Source organism: Delphinapterus leucas, chromosome 1, assembly GCF_059928025.1.
Source record: "Delphinapterus leucas isolate spDelLeu-1000000601 "Yukka" chromosome 1, BTC_Dleu_Yukka2, whole genome shotgun sequence".
Taxonomy (NCBI): Eukaryota; Metazoa; Chordata; class Mammalia; order Artiodactyla; family Monodontidae; genus Delphinapterus; species Delphinapterus leucas.
Window position 1 is genome coordinate 40,532,829 of NC_143129.1, and position 26,739 is coordinate 40,559,567.

General features: G+C 54.7%; 1 protein-coding gene across 2 annotated transcripts in view; it reads left to right on the plus strand.

The window, feature by feature from the left end:
* Positions 1-12,134: 12,134 nt before the first annotated feature.
* The window catches only part of CDK18 (cyclin dependent kinase 18), a 28,907-nt gene continuing 14,302 nt past the window's right edge, over positions 12,135-26,739 (plus strand). The window contains exon 1 of one of the 2 annotated variants that reach the window (XM_022593644.3): positions 12,135-12,348. The gene's annotated coding sequence lies outside the window, so the exon portion shown is untranslated. The remainder of the gene's footprint in view (positions 12,349-26,739) is intronic. The other variant, XM_022593643.3, reaches the window with a different exon arrangement.

Consider the following 26,739-nt stretch of genomic DNA (forward strand, 5'->3'; position numbering starts at 1 on the left):
TCTGCGTGTGGGCACTCTGAGGTGTGGCAGAGACTCCCTCCCCTGGTTTGACCTGCCCTGTTCTGGGCTGTGTTATCTGGAGGGGGCCTGGAGCCTGGCTTGAGCATCAGGGCATTGCAGAAAGCACACATGTTCTGGACTCAGTCAGACCTGGATTTGTATTCAGCTATGCCTCTCACTAGGTAACTAGGAAAGTCACTCGAACTCTCGTAAGCTTCAGTTTCCTCATCTGTAAAACGGGATAACAATATCGACTTAATGTTATCATGAGGATTAACTATGATCTACATGAAGTGCCTGACACACAACAGGCACCCAGTAAAGTCAGCTCCCATCAGGAAAACACATTGGCTGCCACTCCTACCCCACCTTTTCTTTCTTCAGCAAGACCCCCCCCCCACCTCGCCCTCCTCCTTGCCCTCTTTGAAGCAGCCTAAATTCACTCTTATCTCTGGGGCTTCTCCTCCAGGCCTGGCCAGTGAGGGAGATCTCTGGCTCCCCTTTCTTAAAGAACGTGGAGTTTCGAGGTTTATTGCTAATCATGCCAGGGAGAATTACAATGCCTAATGTGGGGAAATTACCAAGTTTCTGGATTCTTACAGAGTCTCGGTGGGGCTGACTCCTTTCTGGGGCGGCAGCCCAGCCCTGTTGCTCAGACACCACCTACTTTCATTCTTCAGAGGGGCCTCACCCCAGTTCCCCGCTTTCCTCTTCCCCGCCTCCTTTCAGGGAAAAGCAGACTGACCATTTCCTGCAGGGAGGCCTCCTTCCATGGAAGCCTCCCACTGGGTCCTGGGCAGGACCTGGGGGCTTTCTTATCTCAAGGGAGAGGTTTGGGCTTCTGACAGCTCCTGGCTGAGGTCCCTCATCTACTCGACTTTCACCCTCTTAGGGACAATTCCCTGGGGACAAAGTCCCCTTCCAGTCCTTCCCAGCCCATGCCAGGAAGAGGAGGGAGATGGTTGCCTGGGGGCACACCTGAGGTCTGAGAAACCCTCTGGTACCCAAGAAAAGAGATCACATCCTCCCTTCCCCTCCCCTTCCCTCCCCCAGAACCCAGCCAACTGCAGCTTCAGCTGCCTAGGGTGACGCCTGCCCTTTTGCCCTCTCTCCAGGAATAAATATTGAATCAGGTTCAGTCATCTGCTGTTTAAGAGCGCAGCCGTGGGTTCATAAATGGCTGGGATCCTGAGGAAGAAATGCTGAGCGCTATTAGCATCTCAGAGGGACCAGGGGCAAGCTCGCTGGGGCAAAGTGTAGGCCTGGGGGTCCAGACTGTTCCCAATCCCTTCCTTCCCCTGGCTGCACCAGACACTGCCAGGTACCAACCTATGAGTCTGGGCTGTCACCTGGAGTAGCTGGTTCCCTGGAGTAGGTCTTTCTCGCCAGGTCATTTGGCACTCAGGTCTGAATTGGGGCAGCCTGGTATATTCAGGTATTGTACCCAGTCACACCTGTTCACAAGGAGACACTTACCACCACTGCCTGGCCACTCAGGTGCATTTTCACCTGGTAGTACCTGGCACAGTCAGATGTATTTTGATCAGACATTCCCATTCATTCAGATGTAGGGGCCCTGGACCTAGCTGATCATTCAGGTATACCTGAGCTGAGCAGGCCTAGTACCTGCTCCATCACTCAGACAGGGAGTGTTCCTGGGAGGCCCTGCTAATCCACACCATTCTGGTCATGGGCTCACCCCAGAGAAAAAGGGATTGTGGGTATAACTCCCTACTTCTTCCTCACTCCTCTAGGCGTGCCCCCCAACCCGGGGCCTGTCCAGATTGCTTCTGGTTCCTGACCCATGGTGACCCTTCCTCTCTGCCTGGCTCCCCTCCCACCCCTCAGGCCACACCTGGCTGCTCTGGAGCCCCAGCCCCTCCCAGGCTGCAAGAAAAGGGGAAGCTGGCCTGGGAGGAGCCCCCAGGAATATGAGCTGTGGCTCCAGGGAACAATGGTCACCGGGCTGGGTTCACAAGGTGTGGTGGCAAAGGGCTCCCAGCTGGTCCCGGCAGGATAGGCTGGGTTGGGAAACGCGGTTCCTCCAGGCTGAGGTGGGAATGGGGCAGCTGCTTTCCCTCTGCCCTGGGCACCTGCCCCAAGCCTGGCCCAGGGCTGCTGATGTGCTGGGATTCTGAGAGGGGGTGAGAGGAGCACGGCCTGCCTTGGCATTTCTCTGGGCTGTGCCAGCCTCAGAGGCCAGCACTGTGAGTCACCACTGCAAGGCTGTCCTCACCCTCCTGCCGTCCCCAGACTGGGGAGGGCTGGAGGGGCAGCGGCCTTGGTCTGGGGCCAGTCAGAGCCAGGAGGACCACCACGGGGGAGGGGCTGGCCCGGGGTTTCTGTGCACTCTTCTGACTCTCTGCAGAGTTAGCTCCCTGGGCTCTAGCTGGGCACTGGCCACCGATCCAGCTGCCTGGTTTAACGTGAAATGCCTTGCCGATGTATGCCAAGTGGCATCTACCTCTATTCATGCCCCAGTTTCAGCGGCTCTGGCCTCTGGGTCTCCCTGTCTCTGGCCCCAGTGAGCTGGCCATCTTGCCTGTGCTGAATGTTTTCTCTATGGCGCTGTCCTTCTCCATCAGGATCCAGCTGCCAGAGCTGGAGCTTGGAACATCACACCATCCAGGCCCAAGCCGCTCAGGCAGTGGGAGAGGGGAGAGAACTCTAGGGGCCGTGGTGCTCCCCAGGCCCCAGGCAGCCTCCTCTCCAGTCTCCTCTCTCCTGTCCCATCCTCACTCGGGGCCCTGCGCGGCAGCGTGGGAAGAAGTGCTACAGGAGCCTTGGAGCGTCTTCTCCGTCCTTCGGCTGGTGGTCGTGGTTGGCTGGAGACGTGTGGGCGTCCAGGGCAGGCCGGTGACCTGGCACCCCTTCATGAGGATATCTCTTCACTTGTTCAAAGTGGATTTAGAAGAGAGGCCAGGGGCTCCGTGGGGGTGGGAAGAGAAGAACTGCTGGGACCACCCTTGGCCCCTCTTGCCTTCCCAGTTGGTCTGTGCTCCCCACTCGGCAAAGCAAAAGCTCTGCTGTTTATCCCACCCCACTCTCTTGTTACTAGAGCCTTCTTGACGGTGAAGGGTGCTCACCTGTGCCCTAAGTGGCTTGTCAAATGATTTCTCCTACACATGTCTTGTTATATTTCCATCTTGTGCACCTGTCTGCTGGCCCAGCCCTTACTCCAGTTCTTGCTACAAGGGCCTCTGGGGGCTGTATTGTCCCACCCCCTGAGTCCTCCCCTGCCCAGCTACCATCCCCATCAGTCCCTGGATAGTGTGTGTGTGTGTGTTTGTGCGTGTGTGTTTGTGCGTGTGTGTGTGGTGTGTGTGTGTGTGGTACGTGTGTGTGTGTGCGTGTGTGTGTGGTGTGTGTGTGATGCGTGTGTGTGGTGTGTGTGTGTGGTGCGTGTGTGTGTGGTGCGTGTGTGTGGTGTGTGTGTGTACGTGTGTGTGTGGTGTGTGTGATGTGTGTGTATGGTGCATGTGTGTGGTGCGTGTGTGTGTGTGCGTGTGTGTGTGTGGTGTGTGTGGTGCGTGTGTGTGGTGCATGTGTGTGTGTATGGTGCATGTGTGTGGTGCGTGTGTGTGTGTGCGTGTGTGTGTGGTGTGTGTGGTGCGTGTGTGTGTGGTGCATGTGTGTGTGTGGTGCGTGTGTGTGTGTGCGTGTGTGTGTGGTGTGTGTGTGTGTGGTGCGTGTGTGTGGTGTGTGTGTGTTGGGTGGTGGGGTGCTTAGATGTTTTCAGACACCTGGAGCAAAGACCTCACGGCCACCCCCCACTCCCCACCTTTCCCAGACTTCCCTTCCAGAAGTCCAACTCAGAATCTCCTGGGAAGCCAGTTTGGCCTATTTGCTCTTGGTCCTGGGTGTCCAGGTAGAAGGTGGGGTCCCTTCCCTTGCTCCATGCCCTTTCACTTCCTTTCCCTGAGGACTTCCCAGATCTCCTCCCAAGGCCATGGGAGTGACTGGGACTCCCCGCTCACAACTCATGCCCCTTTAGTTTCCCTTCCCCTGAGCAGGGCCTATAGCCAAGCCTTGCCCTTGCCCTTGCCCTGCCCTGTCCACTGCCTCCCTATCCCCCAGAAGGGGCGGGCGGGTGCCTTGAAGAAACTGGGATTTTGTGTTTAATTATGGAGCAGGCACTTGGCAATGAGTCGGCTCCCGGCAGGGCGTGCAGCGTCTCTGGCACCCTGGTTAATGAGATAGTGCCGAGCCAGCTGACAGAGGAACGCTCTGTAATTTACGGGGCCCTAATTGCTGTGGAGGTATTGCTTTTTAATGTGATCAGGAGCAAGGCCTTCGTTTTTTTTCCCCCTTTGATCCCTCCAACTGGGAGAAAGGAGTTCTGGTCTCTCCTCGCATTTTGTTCCAACCTGAACATGCTACTCAATGGCCACAAGGGGGTCCATTCAAAGTCTTTACTCCTGAGCCATTGTTTAGAGCAGGGTCCTGAGCCGCTTGGTGCTTCGGAGACGCAGAGAGGAAGTTCAAGGTGCCATGACTGCCCCTCAGACTAATGCCCCTTCAGCACCCGTTACAGCATGCCTCGCACAGGTCAGCACACAGGTCAGCCTCACCCACTGGACCACTCGCTCTTGGTCTTTTCTGGATCATAGAACCCTTTGAGAGTCTCACAAATGCTTCTCTTGCTCTCTTTCAAAAAGAATAATAGCTAACACTAATTGTCCTCTTATTCTGTTCCAAGCACCGTGCTAAGTTATTTACATACATTTCCCATTAAACCCTCAGTATGACCCTCTGAGAAAGGTACTCTCTGATCACCATCTCACAGATTAGGGAATTGAGGCACAGAGTGGAGAATAATTCGCCATATCCCACAGTTAAGACTTGAATCCAGCAGATTGACTCCGCTTGAATACGTTTGTTTGTAGAGTCTCTCTCTTTAAAACCGCGCAGTCTCTGTCTCTGACACACACACACACACACACACACACACAGTCAGTATCAGCCTACAACGACGGTATGGATTTTCAGACTCTCTGAAGCTCTCCGCTGCTCCAGGGTATAAAATTCCCCACATTCAGGAGCCCCGATCCCAGACTGTGAGACACCTGAGAGCAGGAATGGTACCCATCATCACGACTGCTGGATAGGTAGCACTTAATTAGCATTTACTGAAGGAAGGGCAGGGGGAGGCAAGGGAGGCAGGGAGGGAGGGCGTGATCCCTGCCTCCGAGAAGTTCAGGATCTAGTTAGTTGGACAAGATACCCAAGCTCAAAGGAGACTTTTAAATAACAACTCAGAAGAAGAGAGGAGCCCCGACCTATCCGTGCAGGACCCATTGTGCTCACTGGACAAAATACACAGACACAGAGAATGGGAAGCTGCTGGTGCTGCGCGGATCTCAGGGTGGTGGGAGGAACAGCTGGGTGACAGAGATGGCAGGCTCGGAGCCGCTCAGGAAGCAGTCACCCAGATGCCCACAGTGCTCCTGACACCAGCTCTGTTTGCTTTCTCTCCAGAGTGGCGGCACCAGGAGAGCCCCCCAGGCCTCTCCTGCTCCCCACTCCTGCACAGCCTAACAGCCCAGCAGTCGCCAGTACCCCCAATCTCCCTTCCCTACCTTCCAGTCACCCCTCGGCCCTCCACATCAGGCTTCTGCCCACCCCACCCTCCAGAACTGCCCTCGTCAAGGTCACCAATGTTGGGTGACCAACCACCTCCATTTGCCCAGGACTTTTCATCCTAGAACTAGACGAGTCCCAGGAAAACTGGGACTGTTCACTTCCTAGTTGCCAAATTCAATGATGCCTTTCAGACCTTAACTACCTTGACCTCCAGGCTCCTGACGCCTCTTTCCTTCTCGACACCCTCTCTGCTCCTGACTCCTGGCTCGTTCTCCACCTCCTTTGTCAGCTCTGTTTCCTCTGCCAATTCGGTCCCACCGTTTTGGTTCTCCAGGCTTATTATACACTAGGTACTGGGAATACAAAGGCTAAAGATGTGGTCCTTGGCCTCAGGAAGCTCATACCCCAGTAAAGAAGACAGACACAGAGTCCCCATGTATTGGGGGGCACTCAACGAGAGAAGTGTGTAGACAGAACAGAAGCGCTTCACACTGCTGAGTGATTAAGGCTGTCTGGACAGCATCGAGGACCCTGTCAAGGAGGTGGTGACTCCTGAGCTGGGCTTTGAAGAATGAATAGAAGTTAACTAGATACCAGGAGGAAGCCCCTGTAGTTGGTGAGAACAACATATGAAAGTCATGAAGCAGTGAAACACAGTAGGTGTGCAAGGCAAGCACATGCGGTTTGATGTGGCCGAAATCAGTGGGGGAGGTCGAGATGAGCTGACGAGGCAGGCAGAGGCCAGGTCACAGGGGCCTCATTGGCCATGTCTCCACAAGCAACTCCGTGAATGAGACTGAAGAGGCCCAGAGCTCCCAAAAATGAATGAAAAATAGTGTGCATATGTGTTTTTGATTCTAGGAAGGAAGTTCTTCGGCGTTCGTCAGATTCCGAAGGACGTCTTAGGGGCCCAAAGGCCCACTGTTGGGGCGGTATCAGATGCAGCTGGGCAGAGGAGCCCATTGTCAGCTTTTCCTTTTTAACTAAGATAAACGCTGTGGTAGCTGAAAGGAGGATTCTGGGGTATGGAAGCGAGAAGCCAGTTTAGCAGTGGGGCACACAGTGTTCAAGCCTCAGCTTTCTCATTGGCCCTGAGCAGAGTCTCCCTAAGGCGGTCTGCCATCCCTACCAGCACCTGCCTCCAGGTCCACCCAACGGGTCTCCTGGACTTCCAGACTTCTCCACCAACACGCTCTGCAGGCCTCTCAAAGTCCACCTGGCCATAGCCAAAGTCAGCATCTGTGCCGGGCAAACGGTAGATACCAAGTAAGGTTTTCAAGTTGAACTGAGTTCCAACTCTATAATCTACTCATGAGCTGGATTTTAGGGTTTGATTTTAGATCTTTCTGGGGACCAATCAACTTTCTTTTTCTCAGAAGATTCAAAATCCTTCAGGCTTTCTGAAAAGAAAATCTATAGTTCCCATCCTTATTTATTAGTTGAAAAGTAATTACATGCTCTGAGCACATACTATAATACAAGCAGGAGCCTCTGACCCCATCTATAGATGAGCAAACTGAGGCCCATGTCTAAAAAAAAGCTACTTAGAAAGCCTAGGTGGACCAGCTGCCTCTCTTCTCCCTCATCCTGCATGGGGACCCTATTCAGTGACCTAACCCCAGCCAGGGTTGCCTGCATTCTCACCCCAGTGACTGTCAGTCTCGTTGCTGAGGGCCACTTTCCCATTTTCTCAGCTCTGTGTGGTGGTTTCGTTGTTGTGGTAATGCATCGACCTGAAGGCTCTGTGTGTGTGTGTGTGTGTGTGTGTGTGTGGTATGTTTGGGAGGCACTGCTGGATACAGGGGTGGGGTTCTAATTGGTTTGATGGTTGCTAGGGTCAACAGGGCTGTGATTGGCTGACTCTGTTTATGTGTCCGCCCTGTCCTAGAACCCTCTAGGGATGCAGCTGTTGCCCGATCTGAGGTCTGGCGTGGTCGTGCATGGGGGGCGGTGTGTGTGTGTACATGTGTACACACATGCACAAGTACACATGTGCCTGTACCTGTGGCACAAACAGTGAGGAGAAGGTGCTTGGTGCAGCGATAAAGTGGAAACTTCCAGGCTCTCTACCGGAATTACAATGGAATCAGGTAAATGATATTTTTCTCCTACTCATCCCCACTCCCCACATGTCATTGGAAAACAATGGCCTGGGTTTCTTCAGTGGAGGAGTAAGAACTGGCTGAGTCCAGCCACGTCCTGCTTTTCCAACTGACTAGTACAGCCTAAGGAGCTAGGCCATAGGGGCTTGGTACATGGGCTCAGGTCTCTGCTGCCACTTTCCCCCCTCCCTGTCAAGGACATACATGCCCTTGGGGAGAATTTCTCTCTGTTTTTACTTAGTTTCTCATTTCTCTTGTCTTCACTTGTCTCCTAGAACCCTAAGAAGGGCTCTTTGGTCAACCACTAATGATCTCACACACATGCAGATCTTTTTATAGTTTACAAAGCACTTTGACATTCACACTCTCATTGAATCCTCCTGAGAGGCAGGCATTCACGTTATTCCCATTTTGCAGAGGAGTAAAACTGAGGCCCAGATAAAGAAATGACTCCTGCACCTCAGGGGCAGAGTCAGGTCTCTGGGCCTTCCAAGGGTTCCTGCAGTGCTTCTGGAGACCATGCCTGCCTGGGTGAGGGAGGGACCAGAAAGGAGGAGAGCCTGCAGCAGTGTTGCAGGAAGGAGATTCTCTGTTGGCTGAACTCTCCCTGTCTGGATGCTGCGCCTCCCAGGAGAAAGTGGGGCGGGCTTGAACTTTGATTTTTCAGAAGCTATTCAAAAGCGCTGCCCACACAGTCTGTGAGGGAGAGCTGTTTCCAGCTTCCCCACTCAGCCCTCAGGCACCCAGGGATGCCTGTCCTAACTGCAGAGCAGCAGCATGTCACTGGCAGTGGGGAGGAGGGACAGGATAAGAAGGAAGAGTGGGTTGGGCTGCCCCTGGGGCCCGCATTGTCATGCTGCTCAGGCCTGCCAGCCTGTTGTGCTAGGGCCACCAGAGCCTCCCAGGAATGCAGCAGACCCTTTAGGCTAGCAGAGGGGAGGGTCCTGCAGGGGAGAGGCCCCAGGAGCTGGAGCACCAGGGGAAACCCCCAGCTGAGAGAGTCTTGTCTGACCCTCTGCAAGGAGCCAGTTATTGGGCTGCAGAGAAGGGAAACAAGCATTGATAGGTGCTAGATTTACATCTCATGAAAACCTCACAACAGCCCCGAGAGAGAGAGACTATTACCATCTCCATGTTACAGACGGGCAAACCAGAGGTGTGAGTAACTGCCCAAGGTCATACCGTCTATGTGACTTTAAAGCCTGAGGTTTTGGTTCGTGGGGCAGCAGCGTGGGAGTCCCTCCTTAGTGGAGGACACAGGTAGTGCTGCTTCTACTAAGCTGGGCTTATTGAGAGATGTATGGAAAGAAAATTGGCATGGGAGACGGGTGGGGTCACCAGAGGATTTGGAGGCAATTTTCCGAAGGGCAGAGAAAGGGAGCCGAAAAATTAGGATGAGCCAAACACACACACACACGTAGGCTCTTTATCCTGCTAGCAAGCTCCATTCACATGCCTATGGTCACTCTTACCTGGCTCCCCCTTCTACCTGTCCATTTGCTCATGCCCTTCCCTGGGGCTCCCAAGGCTCCATTTGCCATACAGACTGCATATAGACACCCATCTGCAGCCCATCCCCCTCCCCCAACCCCAAGGAGCAAGGCGTTGCCTTCAAAACTGAAGATTTCAAAGATTCTGAAATGCAATCCCACGTCAGGGGGTGGGGGGGATGATGTGATAGTCTCTGAGCAGGTAGCTGACCCTACATCATTTAAGGTGTCACCTCTCCTCTGTGAAACTGTCCCTGATTCTCCTGGGCACAGTTAAGGGATTCCTCCTGGAAGTTACCTTTGCCTTGCTAAGGAACTCTTCCTCTGCACATCTCTCTCCCTGGGATGCTGACCTGCATAAGAATGGGGACTGAGATTTAAATCCCAAGGATCCATCCGGTACAGACCTTGGCACGTAGCAGGTGCTCAGTAAATGTTTGTTGAATAGATAAACAACAGTAATTACATCTCCTATTTATTGAGTTCCTGTTACAAGCCAAGCCCTGTGCCTTGGCATACATTATCGTTAATATGCACAAGCACACACATCGATTTTAGTATCTTTGATTACAGGCTGCAAAACTTGGCTCAGAAAGTTTAAGTCACTTGCCCAAGGGCACACAGCCAATACAAGGACGTTCTGGGAATCGAGGCATCCCTAAGGAGCTCCCAGCTTGGCCTATCACACCAGTGGTTCCAACCTTGACACTCTCCACTCCCTTAACTTCTAGGTGCGAAGTTCCGTGACCCTGTCTCCTAACTATCTCTCCTCCTCTCCTCCCTGCTGCCACTGCACTAGTCTAAGCTTGCATGATGTTTCACCAGATTCAGCCTTGAAACTGGGGTCCGCATGTTCAGATCTGACCCCACCATCAATCCTCCACTTGACTGCCAGAAGGATCATCCTAAATCACAGACCTGGTGATACCTCTTTCCTCTGAAATGCTCCAGGTTGCCTTGTATTGTCAGGAGAGGGTCCTGGCTCGTTAGCCATGGTGTACATAGAAGGGTCTTCAAAATCCAGCACCTGCCTCGCTTTACGAAGTCACCTCCGGCCCCACCAACTCTAAGCTCTGGCCTCACAGAGCTGTGTAGCCGTATCTTCTCACCCCTGCACTGTGTACATCTTATCCCTGCTGGAAAAACAGAAAAGCCCTTCCTCCCCCCATTGTCCTCTCATCCTGTAACCCTCAGTTCAAGCAGAGCCACCCCTCCAGGCAGCCACAGCTCTAACCTTGGCCCTCCACCCCGGAATTGGTCACTTACTGCCCCATGAGACGGTGAGCTTTCTGAGGGGGAGGGCTGCATTTCATTCTTCTTTCGTGCCCAGTAAATTGGCCGTTATTTGGCATATAAGAGATGTTCAGAAAACTTTGTTGAAACCTCTTGACCTCACCCATCCCCCTGGTTCCTTTGGCTTCATTCTCTCTAATCCTCTAAAATACAGTTGCTTAGCATAGCTCCTTCCCTGCCTCTGCATGGACTCCTCCCTGCAACCCTAGTATTCTTATCACACACGTGGATTATGGAGCCAAGAAGGTTGCTTCCTTTCCTGAAAGCCTGGAGACTCTGGATCCATCTGCTCTTTGCAACGCTTCAACACTCGGCAGTTTTATTCTCAGAGTGCATGTGCCCAGGAAATCTGCATGCCCTGGCAGGGAAAACATAGGTAGCAAAGAGTTGGGAGGCCCTTTGCCAGGTGGCCCTGCAGACTACCCACAAGTCACTCTCCTGATGGGCCCAGTGTCTTCCTTCTCCCTCCCAAGTCCAAGCCCTGTGGAGTTGCGAGAGATCTTGTGCTACAGGTTGGATGCAGGCTGATGTTGGAGGGCAAAACTCAGGCCCATGTCTTCCAGAAAGAAAATTTTCCTATCCTCAACAACTCATTCTCTCTAGGGAAAGGGCCCCAGGCTCAAAGCCTAGGACTTAAGAAGTGGCATTCACTTTTGATCAATCGTCAGAAAGTGTTCAACAGAAACACATCCCCACTGTAGACTACCCTTCCTCAAGAGACCCCTGACAGGTCCCCCAGACTGCAGAGGCCATGTCCACTGGCAGGTCAGAGGCCACAGACCTCCCTGATTTGGTGCCCATCTCTTCTTCAGGAGGAAGCAGGGCTGGGAGGGGCCCAGATGGGGCCACTTCATTCCATCCCAGTTTTCCTTCGATCCCTGAAGTCTGATGGTTGAGGGAGAGGAGGAGAGGCCACTGGCTTGGATCCTAATCATGGCTTGCCACTAACCCTGTGGGACTTTGGGCCAATCCAATATCCTTTCTGGGTCTCAGTTTCTCCTTCTCTAAAATGAAAGCTGGACTAGAACTAGCTATTCTGTAAGGCTTCTTAGATGATTCTCAGTTGGCCTGCGGGGTTTAATTCCAAAAGGACAAACTGCATTTCTCATCAGGGGAGGAAGTGGGAGTGATGATTACCTTTACTTACCTAAAGGTAAGTGACAAGTTCCACTGGACAGGACAGAGGGACAGCCCTGCCAGGAATACTGTTGTCAAGAACTCTAAGGGCGAAAATGACCAACAGGACCTGGCCACGCACATTAGCTCCTGCGGTGCCAGGTGCTGGGATCCAGGTTCAGACTCAGAAGGTTGGAAGGGCTACACCTAGGGGTGGACACTCAGCAAATCACCCCGTGCCCTGGCCCCAGTCCTGGGTGAGTCCGGAGGGCCTCATCCCCTAGTGTAGGCTCTCAGGGCCAGTCCCACAGGGCTGGTAGAAGCCAGGCCTAGGAACGAAACCGGAAGAGGCACTTGGACCCTGGTTCCCAGAGTGGGAGAAAGGGGTGGGCACCCGGGCAGAGGGAGCCCTGGGGATTGGCAGCGGCAGTGGGCAGGGCGGGAGGGACGGGGGAGGAGTCAACTTGTACGTGTGAAAAACTCTGGCGGGGGCCGGGCTCTTCCCTTCCTCTTCCTCCTCCCCCTCCCTCCTCTTCCCCACCTTCCTCCACCCCTTCCCTTCCCCTCCCCTTCTCCCTCCTCCTCCTCCTCTTCTAGCTCAGGTTGCAGCTTCTCTGGGGAGCCGCTCACCTTTCCGGAGCTGGGGAAGCCGCCCCGAGCCCGGGCAGGGACCCCAGCAGGGCGCAGGGCACGACGCCCAGACCCGCCGCACCCCGGCCGTCGCGGGCTGGAGCTGGCGCGCCGCGGACCCCAGGACACGCGCGGTGAGTCCCGCGGGCGGCGCGCTGTGTCCGGCCGGCTGGGCGGGCGGCGTGCCGGGGGAGGAAGGGGAGGTCGGAGGAGGGGGCACCGCGGCGCCGGGTGAACGAAGCAAAGGTAAGCGGAGCGGCTCTTAAAGGCGCCGTTCTGCTTTTGCCCTGGGGAGAGAGGTTGGAGGGAAATACCGGAGCGACATGGAGAGGTCCGAGATCACGAGGCGAGTGGACAAGAGTGTTGGGGGGTGGGCGATGCCCTGCAAAGGCCAGTCCCATGTTCCAGGTGCTTAGGAGGGAGGACTGTTTTGCCTTCTCAGATCCTCCGCCCACCCCACCCCCACCCCCCCACTCCCGGGAGTCTCCACCGGTACTCACTTTGGCCCCCGGGCTCCTAGGAAGCAAAGTTTTCCACCCCATCGGGAACCAGGCGCTTTCTCAGTTCCCTTCCTTATGGGAAGGGCAAGCTTCAGGAGTCTCCGGTAACGGGAGAATCCGCCAGTGTGGGACCACATCCCGCCTTGAAGGCCTTTCTGGGCTCCGGTGAACTTTCCAGAGAGGCAGACTGTGGCTGGGTGGGAGGCCAGGGCCCCGGGGTGAAGGTGGAAGGACAGGACACGTGAAGCCCTGCAGGTGCCAGCGCTGAGGGGTGTGTGGGGGGCTGAGTGGGGGCCTCTGGGGTTTACTGTGCCTCTTCTCTCCCTGCCCACCCGGGAGCCCAAAGGGGCAGTACCACCTCCCCACCCAGCAGCAGCGGGCAAAGGGTTAACGCAGCGGTGGGAAAGGGTGGGTGGCCTGTTGGGAGATGTGGCTTGAGGATTCTTCTGTCTCTGGGGAGATGATCAGGAATCAGAAATCTGAGGTCCGCTGTGCTGGAGGCCTCTGTTCTCTCCCTGTTAGGGGCGGGGGGTTTCGGGAGCTGTCTGCAGGCTTTGTGGTGGGAGTCCGGTTGTTGAGACAGTAACTGATCTTCTGTGCTTGGGGTCAACGCCCTGCTAGGCACCAGTGACCTCTTTCTCATTCTCTCTGAGCCCCTTCCCGACAGCAAGGGTGGGAGAGTTGGGGCTGTGAGGAGTGGGGGTCAGCTTCCCAGAACCTCAGCCCCACCCCCAGCCCAGCCCTCAGCAGTTCCCCAACTGTGTCCTGGGCCCTGTGACTCACTGACACCACCAGCCTGCCCCTCCTTTGTCAGCGCCCTGTGAGATTCGGCATGTTCGTGTGACGTTTTCCACTGGGCACGGGCACACAGCACATTCCCGGACACTGGACTGAGGGAGTAGAATCCTCGAGGACGAGGATGCCTGGAATGTCTGGCTGACAGAAATGTCCTCAGAGATCCCCTACCTTTCCTCTGCCTTGGCCAGGGGGCTGGGACCACCTTGCTTAGGGTTGGGGGAAGGCGAAGATGGTCCCAGGCAACACTGGCTCCTGGGTTTGGGTCTGCATCTTGAAGGTGTTCTGGAGAGAGGGTCACCTTGCTACAGCAGAGCTACTGTCTCGGGTTACCCTGCCCCAGTCAACCTCCTGTGCCGCTGATGTGCCCGTGAGGCTGACCTCCCCCCGGCCCTGCAACCTCATTGCCCACTGGGACTCTCCCCGCTGGCTGCCCACGCCCCACCAGGAGCTTTCATTCTTCCCAAACTTCCTGGGGTTTCCAGAGCCAGAGTAGACTTCAGTAAGTTGCATCCGATTTCTGAATGCCTCAGTGGCTACCATTTTTTGATTTTATTTTTGACTGGGCATTTATTATTGATTGGGTGCCACACAGCTTTATGAAGTAGGTATTATTATCTTCATTTTATGGTGAGGAAACAAAGACTCTGAGATACCAACCTTCCCAAAATCCACAAAGGTGGGATCCAGCCCACTTCATCTGACCTCAAGCCCCCTGGCTCTTAGTTCCTGCCGCATCAAGGGAGATGCCAGCCTACTCTGGAGTTGTCTGATTCTATAGCAGTCCTTGGAGAAGGAAGGATGGGGCTGGTGCTGTGAGTAAGGAGGCTCCCCCTTATCCTGTGTCAGGCAGAACCAAGCTTCTCCATGGATCGCAGGAGAGAGGGTACCTGGTCTGAGGAACAAGTAGGTTTTTGGTCTAAGATCTCATGGGACTGATTGAGCTGCCTGCCTTGGAAGCCTTCCCATCGGGCCTTGAGGAGATGAAGCTGCCTTTATGGCTGCATTTGTTTTCTTGACAGACCCAGACTGTCCTCTGCCAAGCTGGCCTTCCTGTGCCCACGCAAACAAGCCCCATACTATAGGGCAGAGCCTCGCTTGGCTTCTCCCAGCTCCTACTCCAGCTGTGCCTCTACTTTCTGGGGTCACCCGGTTTTGGACTTTTGTCCAGCATCTCCATCCATCCCTCCGTGGATTTCTTCTTTCCTTCCCTGAGTTTGAGGCCTAAAGGAGAGGGCCAGCCCAGCTCCTGCAAGTATCAATACCAGCTGTGTGACTTCTCTCTCCCCAGCAAACTCTTGAGCTTCTCCCAACCTCAGTTTCCTCATCTGTGAAATGGGGATCATAATAAGGAGGTTTGTTGCATGAATTAAATGAAGTAATGCATTGGCACACGGCAAATACTAAATAACCGGTAGCTGTATTTGTTATTTGGAAGGGAATTCCTAGTTATCACACTGTACCTGGCTTTCAGTAGAGACGGAGGCAGGCTTTCCTGATCCCATCAGGCCAGGCCCTTAGAGAGTATCTTTCCTGTTCCTCCAGGTTGGGGAGGAGGGCTCTGTGTAAGAGAATGGCGGGTGGGGTGGGATACCAATTGGATGAGAACCTGCCAGGAGAGGACCAGGAGTCTGTGCTGTGGGACTGTACCTTACCCTCTATCCCAGTTTCTAGGATGAGTGAGGTAGGACCTGGAAACGCAACAGCTCCCTTCTCTGAGGGCCTCTGGCAGGGCCTCCTTTCCCTGGGGTAAGAAGACCCTCCCCCAGTACTTAATTAATTGCAGTCCCTGCTCTGCTCTGTTGTCCGGGAGGGAGTGGCTGGCCTGGATCCAGACTCACCTGATTAGCTTCACCCTGTTGGGTGTGAGTCACATTTCTCTTCCCCCGTCCACCCTGGACCCTTCGCCCTCCTGGCATTAGCTGCTGAGTAGGCATTTTCCCATCTCCAGGGGGTGGGAGCAAACCGAGGTCTTGTCCTGGTCCCCACAGCGCATGTGTGCGCACACACGGAACCCAGCTCTGAGGCTGGACTCCTGGCAGCTCAGGCGGAGGGTCTGGGACCCAGGATCATGACAGAGCCAGTGGCTGGGCCTGGCAGGAGCTGGCCAGTGGCGCAGCAGCAGATCAGGAAGAGGGAAAGCTGTAGGCGCATCTCAGCCAGACCTCCTGTCTGAAGGAGAGCGCATCTGTTCCTGAAATCTCCACGGTTCTGTCTGCGGAGGAGGAGCAATGAGGAGGCGGGTGTGAGAATTGCCTTTGAACTGAAAAGGGTCTTGAGGCTTCCTGACAGCATGAATTACCCTGGTGAGACAGGACACCCTGGTCTTGGAGACATTGGCCCAAACTTTTGAAGGGACAGTGGTGAGACCCTCTTTCTTGGAACTCTGGATAATGGTTTTACCCTGTGCTCCCACCCCACCCTTCAAACATTAAATAAAGTCTTCCCTGGAAATAGAGGGGTCAGTGTAGACAGCATGACCCGACAATGGCCAGCTGGTGCGTTCATCAATTTTTTTTTTTTTTTTTTTTTTTTGCGGTACGCGGGCCTCTCACTGCTGTGGCCTCTACCATTGTGGAGCACAGGCTCCGGACGCGCATGCTCAGCGGCCATGGCTCACGGGCCCAGCCGCTCTGCGGCATGTGGGATCTTCCCAGACCGGGGCACGAACCCGTGTCTCCTGCATCGGCAGGCGGACTCTCAACCACTGCGCCACCAGGGAAGCCCCTCATTCATCATTTTTGTGTGTGGAGTGTGTGTCTCCTGCTCACCGTGGGTGGGGGCAGTGTATGGACTCCAGGGTCAGTGCAAATCCTGCCGCTGTCGCTCAGTAAGTGGTTGCCTTAGGTGAAGGAACTTGCTCACCCGAGTTTCAGTTTCCTCATTTAGAAAATGGAGAGAGTAATAGTATTACCTCATGTGGTTGTGAGAATTCCAATGAGATAATGTCCACAATATTCCTTGAATTTTGCCCTGCCTGGTGTCATTATCCAGGGTGGTGGCAGATGGATTTAGTGGCCACATTTGGCAGTTCTCAGGACCCTGGCCTCTCCTTGATCCCTGTAGAAACCAGGGCTCAGGCCCTCATTTGGGCAGGAAACTCTGTTCTTAAAGCATTTCTACCCTCCCTTACCCTGAGCACCCTCTCCATTTTATCATTATTGTGGGAAGCTCTGGCAAAGTTCCAGAATGATTTTTGTCCTCACACCTTGCTTCCCTAAAGGAGCCTCCCCTTTCCTGCCTTTGGGGATCCCCTCAGGAACTGGGGCTCCTTCTCTCCTCTGGCCCTAGCCACCCAGCAAAGGAGATTCTTGCTGGGTGACCAGGCCCAGGAGGGGACGTGGCTGTCCTTCCCCACATCCTGGCAGGATCCAGTGCCTGGAAGCAGGTAGGTGGTAGGTCCTGCACTGGAGGGCATCACACTCATGACATCAGCGGTGCTGGGTCTCTAGACCCCCTCTGCTAGCAGGGCATAGGCTGAGGCCAGGAAAGGGGGCCCTGAGCCCCTCCCTGTTCCTGGCATGGAGCCCAGCTGGCAGCACCCCTTGCCACGGCTGGGCCGGGTGCCACATTCTGGGCTGACGCCAGACCTGCCTGGCTCCTTCCCTGTGCAAGGCAGCCCTCCAGTGGGCTGCTGATTTCCCTGATAATGGTGCCCGGTGCGGAGAATGCCGTCTCCGGCCGGGTCCTTGCCATCCTTTCCATCCCTGGGTGAGCAGAAAGGGCATGGAACTCAAAGTCACGAGCCCTCAGTTCTAGTCTCGGCTCTGCCCCATCAACCCAGTGGCCTTGGGCAGCTCGCTCCCCTTTCTGAGTCTTCCGTTCTTCACCCGAAAAACAAGGACACAGACTAGGGGATTTCTAGAGCTCCGTCCAGGATGGCTGGTTTGTGGTTCCAGCTTTTGCCAATCCTGCTGGCAAGGTGAGCTGTGCTCGGAGACCCCAGGAGGGACTCTGCCTCTGATCCCCCAAACTCTGCAGCACAGGGCCTTCCCCCAGCTGAGGCCAGGGCAGCTGGTCCTTGCTACAGCTTCAGTGGATGAGAAAGGTCTGGAAGACCTCCTCCTTGTCAGATAAGAGGAAAATAAGTACTTCCCAAAGGAGTGGGTGCCGGATTCAAACGCCATCCAGGCACTTATGCCCAAGGGCAAGGCTTGGCGAACCATGGCTCTTGGCCAAATCCAGCCTATATTACTCGACCCGTGAGCTAAGAATGATTTTTATAGTTTTAAGTAGTTGGGAAAAATTCAAAAGTTGAAAGTAATATTTTGTGACACTTGAAAATTACATAAAATGCGAAGTTTCGTGTCCACAGTGAAGGTTTACTGGAACACAGCCACACATTCATGTACATCTTGTCTGTGGGTCCTTTATGGGGATAGAGCTGTGTAATGGCAGAGACCATATGGCCACAAAGCCTAAAATACTGACAGTCTGGCCTTTTACAGAAAAGTTTGCCGACCCTGCTGAAGAAAACCATAGTTCTCCCAATGTTTGCACTAAATAGTTCTGGAATCTACCTAAAAATACTTTTTTTCATTTAAAAAGAAGCGTTACTTCTTCTTTTTTTTTTTTTTTTGTGGTATGCAGGCCTCTCACTGCTGTGGCCTCTCCCATTGTGGAGCATAGGCTCCGGACGCGCAGGCTCAGCGGCCATGGCTCACGGGCCCAGCCACTCTGTGGCATGGGGGATCCTCCCGGACCGGGGCACGAACCTGTGTCCCCTGCATCGGGCAGGCGGACTCACAACCACTGCGCCACCAGGGAAGCCCCGTTACTTCTTCTTTTAACATTAGCAGTGAATGTTCATTATGGAAATATTAGAAGATGCAAATAAGCAAAAAGAAGGTATTAAAATAACCCATAATTCTGCCACCCTGTTATATAACTACTGTTAGCATTTTAACTTAGATCCTTCTGGAATATATATATGTGTGTATGTGGGGGGGGTATATATACACACACACACACACACATATATATATATTTATATCCTTCTGGATTATATACAGTGTATTTACATATATTTATATAGTGTACATGTATGACACATGTATATCTAGCACACATACAGCTTTTACAAGTGGTACACAAATGCCCTTTTCATTTAAATACACATCTCAAACTATTTGCTGTCTCGGGGACTGTCCTAGGCCCAGTGGGGTAATTCTAGGATCTCAGACCCTAGGGGAAGATCTAGACCGAAATGCCCAGCAGGCAGTTGGGCCTGTGTGTGTGAGGCTCAGGGGCTTGGTGGGGCCAGAGCTGTGGATCTGGGAGTCATCAGCACATGGGTGGTGGTTTCCACCGCAGGAGAGCATGAGGTCACCAGGATGAGTGTAGATGGGGAGGAACAAAGGGCCAAAGAGGGAACTCTCAGGAACACCGACATTCAGGGACAGGTAGAGGAAGTAAGTCCACCAGACAAGGGAGGGAGAAAGAAGCAGGAGAACCAGAAGGCTGGGGGAGGGGAAGACAAGCCAAGAGCCTGGGACAGTGCCTGGTGCTGAGTGGATACTTGTGAAATGAGAGAGGGTCTAGGAGAAACCAGCGCCACCCCTGAGCTCTGGGCGGTGGGTGCCGCTGATGGGACGTTTAAAGAACAGGTGAACAACTGCAGGATGTTCAGAGGCATCCCAGAGGGGGCCTTGGAGACAGAGAGGAGCAGGGAGGTGGTCCCGGCCGAGGCGGCTGCCTGGACCCAGCCTGGTGAGAGGGCGGCCATGCTGAGTGGCCCACTTGCCCTAAAGGATGGAGAATGTTGGCCAGGGTCCTTCAGAATGTGGGCCTGGCGTTGTTGGGCCAAACTGGTGGCGGTGGAGGCCTGGGAGTGCAGTATAAATAGAACTGTGGTCTGGAGGTGCTGGGAAACCCTCCCCTCCTGCCCTCCCTGCTCATGTGACTGAGCAGTCCCCCGGGATGCCAGAGCTTGAAGGCCCCTGCCGTTCTGTTGCTAAAGTTGGGCATGGCGAGAAAACCAAAGAGATGTTTACAAAGATCCCATGAGAGGTTCTTCAACCTGCACAAGGGAAGGCTGAAGGAGAGGTGACCTGGACGCTCTTTATTTCTCCTCCTACTGATTGTATAGAGGATGGTGGGCATCAGCAGCTGTCCTTAAGCAAACAGAGAGGGAACAGTTGTGAGCTGTTTCCATTGGGATTCAGGAAGAAAGACCTAAGAAGAGGTTCCAGACTCTGGAATTTTAAAAACACTGTGTAGTAGGTGAGGGACCTTCCTTGAGGGTCTTTAATGGATGCTGCTAAGAGGAGTGGAAAAGGGTCTTCTCTGTCTGAGAGGTGAGGCAGGCCTGGTCTGGAAGCAGACATGGGAGACAGAGATCTTGCCTGCGCTGGCTCCTTGCTCCAGCCTCTGGCCTGGGATGTTATGCACGGTCAGGACAGAAGGGCACCTTGTCCCATCATATCACTTAGAAATCCAGAGCCTCCACAGAGATTACAGGCCAGCCTTAGCTGGGTCTCCAGAAAAGGCTAAAAAGAAAATACCAGAAGATGATATATGTGGCTTCATTCCTTGAGCCTTAGGAAGCCAAAAAGAACAGAGTATCAGCGGGGCTGATGTGGGGCCCACACCAATGGGGCAGGGGGGTCAGGAGGGGTCATCTGTAGGGGTCGAGGCCAAGGTCTGAGCCTGGGTAGTGCACCTGACCTGTGAGGCCATGGAAATCTGCCCCTAGGGGATGGGAGCCCATGAGGAGGGCCCCAAGGTCTGCCAAGCCCCTCTCCACAAGCCCTGGAGGCCCCAACTCGGTGCATGTTCAGTTGGTACCTCTCTTTAGGATCATTTCCATCCCCTGTCCATCCCTCACTGTGCTGTGGCACCTGCCAACCCTGAGGCCTCCACAGACCTCACTGGGGGAGTTGCTGCTGGGCAGGAAGCTGCCCCCTCTGCCCCAGCCCACACTCCCCCCACTACCATGGGGAAGAGTTGGCTGGAGAAGGAGGGCTAGGTTACAGATGAGGCTTGGAGTCCAGTGGGCAACTGACAGTCTCCTGGCAGCCCTCTTACCTCCAAACAGCTCCCAGAACCAGGAATTTTCAGCTTTTATAGATTTGCTCACTGATCATTTGAGGGTTTGCTTGGTGCCAGGCCCCATGTCAGGCACATGGGGGTGTAATGATGAGTCAGACCCAGTTTTTGCCCTTAACAAGCCCGCAGGCAAACTAGGGAAACAGACAAGCAAGCAGTTACAGTACAGGGAGCCAAGGGTGCTACTTGGGGACGTCCAGAATGCCGTGGGAGCACAGATGAGGGGCCCGCACCTGGCTGGGCCAGCAGGGTTTCAGGCTAGAGAGGACATGAGGGGCATCGTAGAAGGCGTCCAGGAAGAGGTCATGCCTGACTGGAGCCTTGAAGATGGGAACACTTTTCTGGCTTTCCCCTTGTCCCGGGCCCGCAGGTCCCTGGGTTCCAGTTCCCACTGAGAGCCAGGAGAAGCGAGGAGGAAAGATGTCCCAGAGAGTCCAGGGCTGGTTGACGGACCCCCGGGCTTGCTCTAGTGTGCCCAGAAAGAGGGCAGGACCAGGCCATCCCCGTGGGCTCAAGTCCCACCTGAGAGTGGGGCTGGCCTGACAAGGAGAAGATAGACGTAGGAACAGGTCCCTGGCCTGCCTGAGAGTGGAAGGGGCTGCACACAGACAGACAGTGTTCTGGAGGTTCAAGGTGCCAAAAGGCCTTTGTCTTCAATGGCCCTAATGTTTAAATGTCTATAGAGGAAAGAGGCTTGAACGAGTCATTATGGTGCACTGGCTACGGTCTAATTCAGCCGTGTGTTCATTCATTCCACAAACACTGGCTGAGCACCTGGTAGGTTCCTTCCACCGTGAGGCGCTGGGGAAGCAGAGCTGCCTGAGACCATGCTCTTGCCATGAAGACATCACCATCTAGTTACGAATGTGCACAGGCTGCTCTGGAAGCATCTCATTTTACCTTGAGGGAGGACGGGTGGCCACGTGCGGCTTCCCAGGGGAAGCAACACTTGAGTTGAGCTTGGCAGCGGTTTTTACCTAGGGAAAAACGAGGAAGGGCATCCCAGGCCAAGTGAAGGTTCATGTGGGCCGTGAGTGTGGTTTACCCTGAGAACGCCAAGTACATTTCATAAAGCTGGACCCCCCGGGGAGGGGTGAGAGCTGAGACAAGGAGGAGACAGGGGTCAAAACACAGGAGGCCTAGTCTTCTGGCCACTGGAGTTTGGACTTTTTCCTGAGGGTGGTGTTAATATTGAAGGATTTAAAATAGGGAAGTGACATCATCAGAAAGCAACTGAGAAAGTTAGGTCTCGCAGCCAGTGGCAATTGGATAGGAGGTTAGGCATTATCCCCATTTAGCAGAAAAGGAAACTGAGGCATCGGTGTCTTCCCAGGTCATAGTGCTAGTAGGTGGGAGAGCTGGGACTTCTTCCATGACTCCAAACTGCGGAGGATTTTGGAGAGCAGGGCTGGGCAGCACGTGGCCCTCACTGCGGGACTTTTGCATCAGGTAGGACGCCGTGGAGGCTAGTGGTGCATTTGTCCAGGGCAGGGGCCACCCTGAGCCCCAGACGCTTCGCCTCCTGACCGGCTTCTCGCAGGTTAGTCCTGCCTGCTCCTGGAAGGCCTTCCCCGCCTGCTTCCCGCATTCCAACAGGGGCTGTGAGAATCTTCCCTGAGCTCTGTCCCTGTGTCCAGAGCATCTGTTCGCTGGCAGAGTGACCACAGGCCTGCCTGTCCCCTTGATTCTGACCACTCAGAAGGCCCCAGGCTGACAGCCTCTCTCATCCAGGCAGAGCTCGCGGAATGAGGCGAGTGATGAGGGCTCCGGGGCTTCTGCTTCTGCCTCTGCCTCTGCCTCTCAGCTCCAGCCAGTCATGCGGTGACTGGCTTCTCCTGAGGTTTGTCGCAAACTAGGGAAACTAAAGCCTCAAGCTGTGCAAAGCAGGGTCAGCTAGAAGATGAAGGAAGAGATGGTATCTGCCGGCTCCCTGCAGGCACACTTCTACTGCAAGGAGGGAGTGGCTCTGAAGTCTCAGCTCATGACGTCTGCAGACTTGGTCAGCTGTGGCCTCTAGCTGTTTTGTAACCCGCCCAAAGGCCCAGAGTGGCTGAGTGGCTGAGGTGGGGGCAGGAAATGGGCAGCCGAGAATGTCATAAGGATCCTAGCTGATGGTCAGCCTTTGGGACCAAGGGTCAGACCCTCTGGGCTTCAGAAAGTGGGCAGCTGGAAGTTACATCCTTCCTCCCCTGTCCCTGAACTCACAGAGACTGAGCGCTGAAAGAAAAGGAAACAAAGCCAAAAGAGGGACTTGGAAAAGTATCTGACATGTGCCTGGAATGCAGCAGGTGCTCCATGTGCTGGTGAAACAGCCAGCCAGGCCCGCTGTATGTGGCCAGCTTTAGGCACTGGAATCAAAGCACCCCTGATGAGGGAGGCACGAGGGAAGTCCTCACTGTGATCCCGTGGATGATGCACTTGCATGGAGTGTGCCCATCAGATGGGCACCCTGCGGTCCTAGGGGCTCTGGGAAGCTTCTGAAGACCCAGGACCTGAACTGCATGCTGTGTTGGGGAGTGGGGAGAGCAGAGCCCGAGAGGAACGGGGGGGCAGGTCTTGAAGGACCATGGGTTGCAGGCTTTATTGTGAGTGGGACTTTATTCAGGAGGAAGGCAAAGGGGCTTCTCATAAGGGTTCCCTGAGGAATCTCAGAGCCTGGCTCCCTGGAGGTTAGGAAGTGAAGCTGCCCTCCTCCCTCTGCACCAGTCTGCAGCCAAACTTCTGTGAGAGGGAGGCTGTGGCCCAGCTTCCCTGGATGCTCTTGTCAATCTCCTTTTCTGCCTCCATGGTCTCCCGGCCTGGGTCGCCCAGGTGTCCCAGCCTAGAGGCAGGTATTAGTTCTGGGGCCTGGCAGAGGTCGTCCAGGGGGTGGGGAGCGGCAGGCCACCTCTGCACTACCTGGATGGTGGGCCCGTGGGCCGGCCTGGCCTGCCCCGTGGATAAGAGCAGTCAGCTAGGAGGCCCAGGTCCCCTGCCCGGCGTGGCCCTGCCGAGTTGCGTCAATAATTGGGGGGACCCCTCCTGCCTGGCCTTTCCGTCTCCATCTGGTGGCTCAGGCCTGCCGATTGCCAACCATGTTCCCTGTTCCCTGGTCCTCTTCCATCCCAAGGCTTCAAAGTGCCTTATGGGCTCTAAGAACGTCTGTGAGGGATGTGTCTGATGCGCTTTATATGGGCCTCTTTTCTGGTACATTTTTACATCTGTGCAGGAAGTCGAGAGAAAAAGAAAAAGAGAAAAGAGAGCTAACATTTTCTGGGTGTCTTCCTTGTGTCAGCTCGCTCAGCATCCCCACTCAGACATCCACTGGACATGAAACACATGCCTAAAACCCCACCCAGACCTCCAGTCCTAGCGTCCCTCATCCCCACTATGGCCACCCATCCTTCCAGTTGCTCAGGCCAAACCCTTCAGAGTCCTGCTTGACTCCTTTCTCACACACCATATACAATCTGTCCGCAAGTCGCTCTGGCTCCACTTTCAAAATATACCGAGAATCCGGCCGCTTTTCCCCAACTCCACTGCTCTACGCTCCCCCCAGCCGTCACCTCCTGACCGAGCTCCCTGCTGCAGCCAGAGGGAGCCGATTAAAACCTAGATGGGATCAGATCACTCAACCCCGCAAAGCCTCCCAAATCCCGAGGGGCCCCAACACGATCAACTCTCTTCTCCAGCCACACTGCTGTTCCCAGACCGTACCAAACTCACTTCTGCCTCAGGACCTTTGCACCTACCGTTCCCTTGCTGACATGCTTCCCCCAGATTCTGTATGACTAGCTCCCTCCCCGGTGCCTACTCAGAATTTTTCCCAGAAGATGTCACCTTCTCAGGGAAGACTTCCTGAACACCCTATTTAGAACTGCAACATCCCACCTCTCACACCCCATCCCTCTTTCCTGTTTTATTTTTCTCTGTTGCGCTTGTCACCATCTAACATACCATATATTTTATTTACTTATTTTCTTTGTTGCCTCTCCCCACCCCTTTTAGAGTGTCAGGATTAATGAGGGCAGGATTAATGTCTGTTTTGTTCACAAGTGGATTCTCAGGGTCAACAACAGTGCCTGACACATAGTAGATGTTCAATAAAGAATTGTTGAATGAAAAGCTACGAGCGATGGTGTCACTGAATCTCCGTCATCAGCCTGCTAGTGGTGGCACGGGATTGGAAGCTGGGGTTGTCTGACTTTAATTCAGGATGGCGGTGGAGGAGACCTGGAAGGTAGAAAACCGTACTTACAGCCTAGGCCGCAGGGAGGGGCAGGGTGGGAGAGTTCCAGTTAGGAGAAGAGAGGAGCAATGTGGTCACTTGAGTCTGTGTACTTGGCAACAGTCAGGAAATTGCTGCATGATTCTGAGCAAGTCAGTTCCCCTCTGGGAGCCGCGTTGTCCTCCACAGGCGAGCCAGGGAGGATTAGAATGGTGGCTCTGTGAGTGCCCGTTCCTGCTAACACTCCAGGAGTCCAGCCCTTTCTTGCGGGGCACACGGTGGCCTCGGGGCAAGTGTCAGTTTCCTCTCGGTCTGGCTCCTCCTTCCTCCTGAGCTACCTGCTTCTCTGGCACCAGCAGGAATTGCTGGGCTGGCTGGTGTGTGCCCAGGAGGAGGTGATGGGAGGTAGGCCGAGAACTCTAGGGACTCACCTGGGCAGGAGGGAAGACCTGGTTGGGGGTCTGCCTGCCCACACCTGCAGCTCCTGAGGGGGCCTTCTCCTTCAGCATCCCCCCATCCCACCCGGCCAGGCCAGCGTCCTTGGACGCCCGTCTCCCTCTTCCCCTGACACCAGTTGCACGGGGACAGCCCCAGATGGCTCCCTGGCCCTGGGGACAAAGGCCACACTGTGCCCAGCCCTGGGCTGGCTTCAGGCCGGGTCACACTGAGCCCTTCTGTCCCCAGATGGGGGTGAGGGGCAGACCGCACGAAGGTAACAGGCCTTTTTCCTGTCGCCCTTCCCCCCTGACCCTCAAATCTGAGGAACTGACTCTCCCAAGAAAGAAGTCACAGAGGCATCTTGTGTCCTGAGGTAGGGAACAACAGACCATTCACTGCCCAGCCTGCCCTGTCACACCCAGACCCTGCCGGGTTCAAGGCCCCAATTGTCCCCGTCCGAGAGCAGCGTCCACTCTCTGCGTGGTCACCACCCTTGCCGCCTGCTCCCCTGCCACCATCAGGAAGTCCATCCCTACATCTGACCGCCATCGCTCCTGCTACAGTGACAGCCACTTCCTCTCGGTCTCTTCTCAGGCCGGGTGCAGAGCAGCTGGTTCCCATCGTCCGCGTTGCTTGGTCCCCCATTCCGGCTCAAGTGAGCCGTCCCCAGTTTCACCGTCCACATGCTTGCTGGTCCCACTGATGTCTCCTTGCTGCTAACAAGGAGGGCAGGTGCAGTTCAGGCTGCTTCTCCTTTGTCTTGTAGAGATTGGGGGCCTCCCTCCCAGAAGGCTTTTGATGAGCTCCCCTCTCCCTCCCCTACAGGCAAATGCAAGGGCGTGAGATATATGGCCGCTACTGGTGGATTCCCGAGCCACAAACCCTATGTGCCATCCCATAAATCCCAGACTGTAGGATGGCTTTATGGGGAGGCCTGTTTTTAGAAGAGGGCGTGACTGGCCGCTCTTGGCAGAGCCCAGACCTCAGGGAGCCAAGTGCCCACTCGCCCCACCCCCTAGGATGAGCATGACTGAGCTTGGGGTATCGGTTTATGCAGGGCAGACATTTTCTCCCCTTCTGGTGGGTCTTCAGCTCCACTCAGCATTCCTCCACCTTCCCGTGCCTCCGCAGCTTCGAGGATTCCTCATCTCAGCACATGAGTGCAATCTGGAAACCTGGGCAGATTACCATCCCTTACCTAGACCTCAGATGCTTCCCAACCATGGCTCTAGTGTTCAGATCATTGGGCGTGGGTTTATTTTTTTCATTTGTGTGTTTGGTTTTGGCCACCCCCTGCAACCTGTGGGATGGGGGATGATTTTTTAAAATGCATTTTCCCAGGCACCATCCTCAGAGCCTCAGTTCCAGAATCTGAGGGCGAAGCCCAGGAATCTGAATGTTTCCCAGAACTCCCTGCTGATGCTCATGTTCAGCCAACTTGTAAACAGTTCATCTGTACAATGGGGACATCTCCACTCTCCCGTTGTGTGGGAAATATGAGTCAGCAGGCAGGGCGTGTCGAGGTCCTCTTGTCACTG